This window comes from Phoenix dactylifera, unplaced genomic scaffold, assembly GCF_009389715.1.
Source record: "Phoenix dactylifera cultivar Barhee BC4 unplaced genomic scaffold, palm_55x_up_171113_PBpolish2nd_filt_p 001378F, whole genome shotgun sequence".
Classification (NCBI taxonomy): domain Eukaryota; kingdom Viridiplantae; phylum Streptophyta; class Magnoliopsida; order Arecales; family Arecaceae; genus Phoenix; species Phoenix dactylifera.
Window position 1 is genome coordinate 10214 of NW_024068702.1, and position 9967 is coordinate 20180.

At 44.0% G+C, this 9967-nt stretch overlaps 1 long non-coding RNA gene across 1 annotated transcript; it reads left to right on the forward strand.

Annotated features, from left to right (window-relative positions):
- Window positions 1–8803: 8803 nt before the first annotated feature.
- LOC120108525 lies at window positions 8804–9622 on the forward strand. The gene is made up of 4 exons (XR_005509839.1): window positions 8804–8954; window positions 9061–9146; window positions 9377–9481; window positions 9575–9622. It is a non-coding gene; the product is annotated as an uncharacterized LOC120108525 (long non-coding RNA).
- Window positions 9623–9967: the final 345 nt, after the last annotated feature.

Consider the following 9967-nt stretch of genomic DNA (forward strand, 5'->3'; position numbering starts at 1 on the left):
CAATGAAAAACTTCTGATATCCTCCTCGGTGGGTGGACACTATCTGAACAACTAGGATGTCCTCAATGATGTCCGTCGGGGCTGATCGTCGAAGAAGTGAAGATGGTACAGATGGGATGTCTTCATCTTCAACATAGTGAGCTTCATAGGGCTGCAACTCTTCAACATAGAAGATGGGGCTAACCTGCAAATCATCTGGTAACTCGAGCACAAAGGCCTTGGGTCCCATCCACTTCAGCACCTTGAAGAATTCGACTTGGCAAGGTTGAAGCTTCTGAAAATTTCTGCATTCAACACTCAACCACATCAACACAAAGTTTGCTTCCTTGCGCAGGGTCGGCAAATAGAACTTATCCTCCACCATGGTGACTGTTTTGACGTAGCCAAAGTGACCACCAAGGTCTCCGCCATGGACCTCTCGAACAATATGATCACCAAGTGAGGTCTCCGGGACACATAAAAGAAAGCAATCATGGGTCAAAAATTCTGAATGCTGCCACTGATCCACTCCTGAAACTTCTGCATATATGGGCTGAAAATATACTTCAGAGGGGTACAAAAATTTTAGATTGGCAAACCCCATTACCTCAACATTCAAAAGAGTTAGAACATATGAATTTTGACTGAGGGCATCAGCAATAAAATCTTCTGCATGCGGCCCATGCTTCAGGACTTGGCGGTGAAGCTCCTCATGTTCTCTAGGATTCAGCCGGTATGCAGAAAGATTCGGTAGACTTGAACCGGGCACCAAATCTATGGAATGTTGGATGTCCCTCATCGGTGGAAGCTCCTTGGGAAGATCCTCAGGGGTTACATCAGAGAAATCATCCAATATAGACTTGAAATCAGGAGGAACAACTTCTGAAATTTCAGCCCCAACTTCCCTAGCCATTAGTGCATACATGACCCCAATCTCTCGGCTACAAGCTTCAAACTTTCTCATGGTTAAAACCCATTGGATTATCAGATTTTCAGAGGTAAAATCAGTGATCCTAAGGGGCTTTAACACAACTCTTTTGTTGGCACAATATAGAGAATAACAATTGGATTGACCATCATACTCGACACTACGATCATACAACCAAGGTCTTCCTAGAAGAAGATGGCACGCTTTCATGGGCAGAACATCGCACCATACTTCATCTCGGAGGTCCTTACCAAGTGAAAAACTGATCAAGCATCTTTGTTTAACAGGGATGGAGGAGTCTTCGATCCAACTTACCCGATACGGCTTTGGATGCGGTACCGGTTTCAGATTCAGCTTTTTCAGCACTTCTTCGGAAATGATATTCATGCAGCTTCCATTGTCAATGATGAGGTTTAGAGACTTGTTGGCATGCTCGACGCGAGTGTGAAAGATATTGGTGCGCCTCCAATCTTCCTCCACGTTCTCCTCCAGCTTGCAACCCGTAAGAACCCGCCGCACGACGCACACAGGTAGATCTGAAGCTTCTAGCTCCACCGCAGGGGCTTCTTCATCATGTTCTTCGTTTCCTTCATTTCCCTCTTCATCAGCGGGCTGAGAGGGAGGAGTGACTTCAGAGGGTCCTATGATCTCATCCTCCTCGCATACCAATGCAAATCGTTGGTCTCGGGTAGGACAAACAACGGCGAAATGGCCTCGCCCGCCGCACTTGTAGCATTCAACAGGATTCTTCCCTTGCGGTGTGGATTGTGGCATAGGACCTTTACCCTTTTCATTAGCCCTTGGAGCACCCCTTTCCTGATATGTGCTTCTATTTACAGAGGTTTCAGATCTGAAAGCAGGGGCGTTACCTCGAGGAAATGGAACTCCTCGGTTGGTGCTGCGCTCGGGAAATCGTCGTACAACTGGTGCTTGCGCAGGCCGTCTTTGTCGTAGCTGCGATTCAACTCGAATGGCGAGTTGGTATGCCTCCTCTAGGCTGAAGATGCGCGTTGTCATTAGCTCCCTCTTGATGTCATCCCTCAGCCCGGATCGGTACCGAGTTAGGGACTGTTGATCCGTCTCCGTGAGGTTGCTGCGGATCATCAACTCATGGAATCGTGCCGTATACTCCTCTACGGAAGAGCTTCCTTGACGAAGTTTCAGAAGTTCTTCAAAGAGTGTCTCCTCATAATCAAGGGGAAGATACTTTTCCTTCAAACGAAGTTTCATCTCCTCCCAATCATTGATAGGGGGCTGTCGGAGTCGATGAAGCTTCTCTTCAACACTATGCCACCATATGCGTGCTTGGCCCTTGAGCTTCATCTTCACGAATCGCACCTTGGTTTCATTGGGCATGCTGAACCATTCGAAGTAGTCTTTGAGAGACATCAACCAATCCTGGAAGTAGGTTGGGTCCATGCTTCCGCTGTAATCAGCAACTTCTACACGAACCCGCTTCATGACATCATCGAGATCATGGCGCTCCCGCTGATTTTGATGAACATAGGGGTTCCTGAAATTATTCCCCATACGAGGAATGTTTGGAGGGGGCATCCGCTGATCCCTAGGTGGCCTTTGGGGTGATAGACCCCTGGGGGAGAATGCTTCAACATCGGGGTCTCCTCCAAATGGCACTTCTGAATTTTCAGGTTGCGCGGGGACAGCATGTTCATCTTCAAGATTGTTTGGCTCGGGGAAGAGACGATCCCAAACAACTTCCACCTTCTGATTCAAGGCCGCCACTTGCCGGATGAGCTCGGCCATCATCTCAGCACGTTGTCGTTCATTGTTGTAGGGGCGACCACTTCTGGTACTCATGGCGACAAGGATTCGCTCTGATACCAATTGACGCAATCGGGGTGGGCTGCAGATTTTTTTCTTCTTGAGGATGGCTGAATCTTTCTTCTCTTTTTTTTTTTTCAAAGCAATGGCAATGGAGGCTAGGGTTCTTTGTGGTGGAAGGAAGGAGGAAGAAGATGGGTTGCTGGTTGGTGAGATTGGGTTCAAGGAGGGTCAGCCAATGGACCAAAATTAGGCACCAATTTTTGTGGGGGCTGAAATTGGCTAGACCAATTTTTTTGGCTGAATTGGGTTGTGTGGAGTCCTAATGGCAATAGGACTTAGAGGAGGACGTGGGAAAGGAGTCTTGGGCGTGAGGGAGGTGCTGAAATGCTGATGTGGCACTCAAGGAGGGTGCACACAAGAGGTGGAGGCGTGAGAACAAAAGAAGGGATAAGGATAAACTTGAGTTTGTTAGGGAAATCTCATCCAAAACCAACCCAATTTCAAATGGCGTGAAGGGGAGGCGTCCCACCTTCCCTCAGCCTCTTTGGCATCGCACCAGCAAGAGGAGTAGCCTCTCTTCACGCAGACAAATCATAATTTCGAAATCCAAAAGAAAACTAACTTCATTCATCATACCCTTCTTTATATAGAAAGAAAGGTTGGCACAGAATTTTAAATTGGACTCCTAATTACATGAGGACTCAATTCAAAATTTAAATTTTCTAATTGACCAATCAAAGGCCTTGACACCTAAGCCTAGACACCTAGGAATCCATTCCTTATGGCGTGTGGATTGAAACCCATCAAAAGAAATTCAGCCGCATGCCACGAGTTGGAATCTAGGTGGAACTCCTTCTCGGGTACCAACATCAGCATGAAGTTCGGGAGACTCCTCAAATTTCATCTGATCTCCAAATTTTATGTTCTTATAGTCATTGGAAAGCTACGGATGTCTACTTTCCAACAAAATTTGAATCAACTTAATCAGACTTCTGTAGCTTCCAAAATCTTCAAAATACCATATGGTGTTCAATCTGTCACGGATTTCAACTGGATTTGAACTCTGAATTTCTTCCACATGTGAGAGATCTTCATGGTTGAACTTCTCCACGTGATGAGTGATGATCTTCACGGCATTAGGAATCCTTCTTAATGGCACTCAATTATAAGGACTCAATCTTAAACACATGGACTCAATCCTCTCACATAAGGACTCAATTTCACTCATACGACTAAACTAAATTCTCCACACATGACCCAATATAACTTGACTCAATCCTTGCATAACATGGACTCTTTTGATGCCACTTGGCATTCAATTGCAAACATAAATCAGCAAATTGCAAACCCAAAATAAGAACTCAAATAAACCCAAAATAAAAGGACTCAATGTGACCAAAATAAAATAGACTCAATCCAATTAAATGCTAGAAATTACGAACCCAATGTGTTTTCGGGCACTCCCAAGCAAGAATCCAAACTCGACGTACATCCATTATGATTTGGGCTCGTGCTCCTGCATCACCATCTCTTATAAATAAGGAGGTGCCTTGGGGTTCTAAAGATCATCCAAGAAAAAGCCTCTCCTTCTCTCTTCCTTATCCCTTCTTTCTTACAAGCCTCTCTCTTTTGTCCTAACCCAAGACAAGAGGGTCTTCTTTAGGACAAAAATGCTAGTGAATGTTTTAGAGGTAGAAAGGAAGAAGGAAGTGAAGGAAAATCAGCCAATTAAATCCTTTGGAAGGATTGAATAATTAGAATCAAGTTTTGGTGGAGCTAGAGTCTTGAACCCATTCCTGTGTGGATCAACATCGGAGGGTGAACATTTGGGCACCTTAGGACATCTTCAGACATATTGGATATAGCGTGATAGGTATTCTTCTATACCAAGATTATATTTTCTACATTATTTGGTTATACTATTAAGGCGATCTTGGCTTATTAGGGTTTCATATAACGGGTTTTATAAGAAAATTTTATAATCCCATATCTTCCGCTGCGCCCTAGGGCACTGGGAAACCCAACAGTATAGAGGTATGATAGGATCTTTATTATATCTCACTGCAAGTAGACCTGATATCATGTTTAGTGTATGCATGTGTGCTAGATATCAATCTAATCCTAAGGAATCATATTTAATTGCAGTTAAAAGAATTTTTAAATACCTAATAGGAACAAAAAATATAGGTTTATGGTATTCTAAAGAATCTAGCCTAAACTTAATAGGGTATACAGATTCAGATTTTGCTGGTTGTAAACTTGATAGAAAAAGCACCAGCGGGTCATGTCAATTCTTAGGAGAAAATTTAATCTCATGGTTTAGCAAGAAACAAAAACTCGGTTGCATTATCTACAGCTGAAGCCGAATATGTTGCTGCCGGGAGTTGTTGTGCTCAAATCTTGTGGATTAAACAACAACTTGAAGATTATGGCATTAAACAAGATAAAATTTCCATTAATTTTGATAATACAAGTGCCATTAATCTAACTAAAAATCCAATTCAGCACTAAAAAACTAAACATATTGAGATAAGACATCACTTCATAAGAGATCATGTACTGAATGGTGATGTGACACTTCAATTTGTTTGCATTGATGATCAATTAGCTGATATCTTCACAAAACCCTTGAGTGAAGAGCGATTCTGTGTACTTAGGAGAGGATTAGGAGTGATTGATCCATCCTAGTGATATTCTCTTCTAATTCATTGATTTTGGTGATGATTAGCTTGTGTTAAATATAGAGTTTCTCATCTATGATCATCAATTCAGATCACAAACTTTTTGATTATCCCTTGTTTGGCACGAAAATAACATGATTTTTGGGTGCGTGCCAGAGTTCGAGTCGACTCGGATACATTTTAGAGTCGGCTCATGGAGGAGTCGACTCGCACATAGATAGGAGTCGACTCGAGGTCGATGGCAGCATAGGGGGAGTCGACTCGCACATATTTTGGAGTCGACTCGAGGTCGAGTCGACTCGCGACTTACTGGAGTCGACTCGAGGTCGGAAATCCGATGTTTTAACCCTAATCGAAGCGTTCAATCGACACTTCTATTCACCGCCGCCACTGTTCAAGAAACCTAGAGTCGTCTCCGACCTCGTCTCCGACCTCCATTAGGGCATTTCCGTCGAGTTTCCCTCCATCCCTCGTGTCCTTTCCTCCTCCCTAGGTCTAGGATGCCTCGAAAAGTTATTGTCCCGAGCCGAAAAAGGCCCCAACCCGCGAGCGGTACCGAGCGACGGTCAAAGGCTCGGAATGATCCCGTGAGGCCACAACCTCCGGTTTCTTCCCCGCCGAGGCCGGTTCCCTCGCATCCGTGCGCCGGGAAGGCGGTCTCCACTGGGAGATATGTCAACTTCGACTTCCTCTCCCGGGAAGGCTTTACCCTAGGGCATAGGTTAAGGGCTCAAGGACTAGAAAGGTTTTGTTCCCTTGATCTCCCTACTTACCCGGGGTTAGTTAGGGAATTCTACGGTACAGTAGCTAGGGGTAATGGTGGGATACAGGGGACCGTAGCGGGTGTCCCTTTATTTATTTCGGAGGATTTCATTGCTCAAGTCCTCCATCTTCTCCAAGTAGGAGTGTTTTCCTCTCACCCAGCAGATAGGACTGAGGCCCTTACGGCAATACTAGGGAGTCCACCTCAGTCCCCCCTAGACGAGGTGTCTGCAAATCAGCTATCAGCTGAAATGCGGCTCCTCTTGAGTATCATTTCTAGGACCCTTTTCCCTAAGACAGGCCGTTTTGATTTTGTATCTGAGAGGGACCTAGCCCTTATGTTCTACATCCTTCAGGATACTCCAATTAACTTCCCAAAACTCATTTACAAAATACCTATGTGAGCCTCTAGACAAACCAAGGCTTACTCTTCCCTACGGCATGCTCTATACCTTGATCTTTAGGGAGCTAGAGGTCCCCATTCCTGAGGGGGAACCCTCTCGCTCACTGCGATACACAGATCGCATGGGTGAGGGGACTCTACACAGGATAGATTTCCATAAGGTTGAGGGAGTCTGGGTCCGGAAACCATCCTCTTCACTACAAGAAAATACACTTTCAGCGACCACTTTCGGCGACTAAATGAATAGCGGTCGCTGCAAATAAGCTATTTGCGACCAACATCCTTGTTAGTTACTGAATGATTGTCCTACACCGACTAAATGCATATTTGGTCGCGGAAAATCAAAACCAAGTTGGCGGGGTGGAGGTAAAACGTTTGGCGACTAAAGTTTGGTCGCTGAAAATAAGGCTATCTGCGACCAACATTCTTGTTAGTTACTGAATAATTGTCATACACCGACTAAATGCATATTTGGTCGCGAAAAAGCAATACCAAGTTGGCAGAGTCCAATATTTCGCGCGGGCTGGAGGTAAAACTTTTGGCGACTAAATTTTGGTCCTTAAAGGTTCACCTCCAGCGACTAAAAAAAATTAGTCCAGGAAAACTTTTACGAATAGCGCCTTTTTCCAATGAAAAAATTGGGCAGAAAGTTTGAGTTTTTTAGTGACCAAACTTTTGGTAGTGGAAGGTTCCCGTAAAACCGAACGATGTTGTACTAGCCCCTGTAAGATGCTAATTTCTAAGTTCAAAAAAAAGAACTGTTTATTTTCAAACGGTGCCGTTTAACACACTACCAGAAAACAAGCATATAGTGACGGAAAACTAGTGACGGCCCGTTATCAGTCACTATTTGTGACGGAGTAGTGACAGATAGGAATTTAGTCATCGTAGTATGAACTTAGTGACAGATTAATGACAGACCGGTCACAGAATGTGCGGGTAGGATGGACCCTAAAACTTAGTCTGCATCGTAGTGACGGGGTATCTGTCACAAAACTGGTAACCAAAATTGCAACCAGACAGTGACAAATTCAGCCGTCACACAAATTGTAATCCAAGTGTTTATAAATTTTTAAAAAATTATTTTTGGTAGTGACGGATTATTGACAGAAATTTCCGTCACCAAATTTAATTTCTAATTCTAAAAATATTAAAAATATTATTTTTGAATAATTATAAATTAAAAAAAGTAAAAAGTGAGAATTTCAAAATGGAACAAAGTGTCCCGCCCCCCCCCCCCCCCAAAATCACAAAACACCATGCCCCCCCAAATCACAAAACACAGCAAGATTGTTTCTAATCATAATTCCTATATTTTAACGGAATCAATGCCCATGGAATGCTTATGTCTAGAAAAAGCCTATGCATTTTTTGCTTTGCAAAAATGTGAACACGACAAACTGCCATAAAGAAAAATAGGTAAAAAGAAGAAGAAAAAAAAGAAGGGGTGGGGTGGGGTGGGGTGCTAGGGTTAGTGTTGGTGGACGCCACGTGCTTGTGTGGGACACCCGCTGGCCTTTCCTTTCCGATTTTCGACAAAAATCCCAAACCCCCTGCACGACGAAGCGGTTTCACGAGCCGCTCCACCACCCCCCCCCACCCACCCACCCCCTCCCCCAAACCCTGCAGCCGCCCCTCAACCCGCGCCCCCCCCCCCCCCAACCCCCGCCCTCCCCCCCAACCCCCTCCCTCCCCCCCAACCCCCCTTCTTGATCGAGTTAAAGATTCCTGGCGGGAAACTGGGAGGAGAACTGAGGCCCGTAAAAACCTAGCTCCCTTTCCCTTTCTCCTCAAAACCCTACCTCCACTTCTCCTTCCTCGCGCCTCCAAAACCCTAGCTGAAAACCAGAGGGGAGAGGGAGGAGAAACCCTAGAATTCCAACCTTCTCCTCGTCAAAGCCTCGCTCCGTCGGGCGATGGCGCTCTACCTCCTCTTTGAATCCGCCTCCGGCTACACCCTCTTCCACGCGTACGGCCTCGACGAGATCGGCCAGAACACCGAGGCCATCCGGAACTCGGTCCTCGACCTCACGCGCTTTGGCAAGGTGGTCAAGCTCGTCGCCTTCCACCCTTTCTCCTCCGCCCTCGATGCCTGAACCAATGCAGCGCCATCTCCGAAGGTGAGCTCCGAACCCTACCTTCCCCCCCATCTGCTGCCCATTTGGGGTTCGAAGTTAAATTTATTCGATTTTGTTGCGGGCTTCTAGGGCTCATGACCGATGCGTTGAGGAACTTCTTGGAAATCAACCTTCTGAAACCAAAGAGGGGAAGAAGGCTAAGTTTCAGCCTCGGCGTTGCAGAGCCCAAGTTTGGGTCTCAGGAAGTGACCAAGATTCCTTGCCAGAGCAATGAGTTTGTTCTCGAGCTCCTTCATGGTGTCAGGTTGCACTTTGATAGGTTCATTAAAGACTTAAAGGTTGGATTTTTGTCACCTGATTGAGTAGTTTATATCTGCTATAAGTTATACTGGGTTTTCATGTAAAGATGATGTTGTTCTGTTTATTTTGTCTTTGTGGTTATAGCCATCAGACTTGGAGAAGGCTCAGCTGGGTTTGAGTACAATCATTGTTCAGGATCTCGGTCATTTGTTACAACAATGACTATACCGGTAATATGTTTTTTGAGTATGTACTGGTTATATTTTTAGTGAACTGCCTGTGAAACAGTCTATGGGATAGTTTTGGCTATTGTAAGATAGACAATTTGCTGCAAGTAGATTTTTTATTCTAGTTTGCTGCAAGTATATTTTTGGAATCCTTTTATGCAAGTAGATCTGACAGTTATTCTAGTTTTCTTATTTTGTAGTGGCTATATGCTAATCTAAATTACACTTTACAGCTGGAGTTTAATAGTTCTGAAAATCTTGAATTTTCAGAATTCTATAAGAAAACTCATACCAAGAAGAACAAAGAATGAATTGATCCTATTTGCGCCGTGAAACATGTAGGTATCTAAAATCTCAATAATTATTTAAATCAGTTTCTACTTTTGTAAGGTTATATACATTTAATTCTGTTGTTACCTTTGCATGGACAGTCAAAGATGTTGAGCTTGCGAGAAGAATCTTTCCAATCCGGTGTGCAATAACATCAGAGGAGATGTATAGGCAGGCACTTGGATGAATAGCAAGATCAGATATTTTTGGAATTTTTAATTTATATTTTAATGTGTTTGGTGATGATTATCACCTTAACATATGGTATGGATGAAACATTGTGATGTATGGTTAATAGGTATGCTTGACTTTAGACTTATAGATGATGATATTTATAATGAATGATTATGGATTCTCCAACATTATGTATACTTCTATTTGGATGAGAAAATGTATTGTGCAATATGGATATTGGGATAGGCTGTGTTGGTTGTACAGAATTTGGAACGAGCCCAAAATAAATATTAAGCTTATATTTGAATTGTTAATTAAAT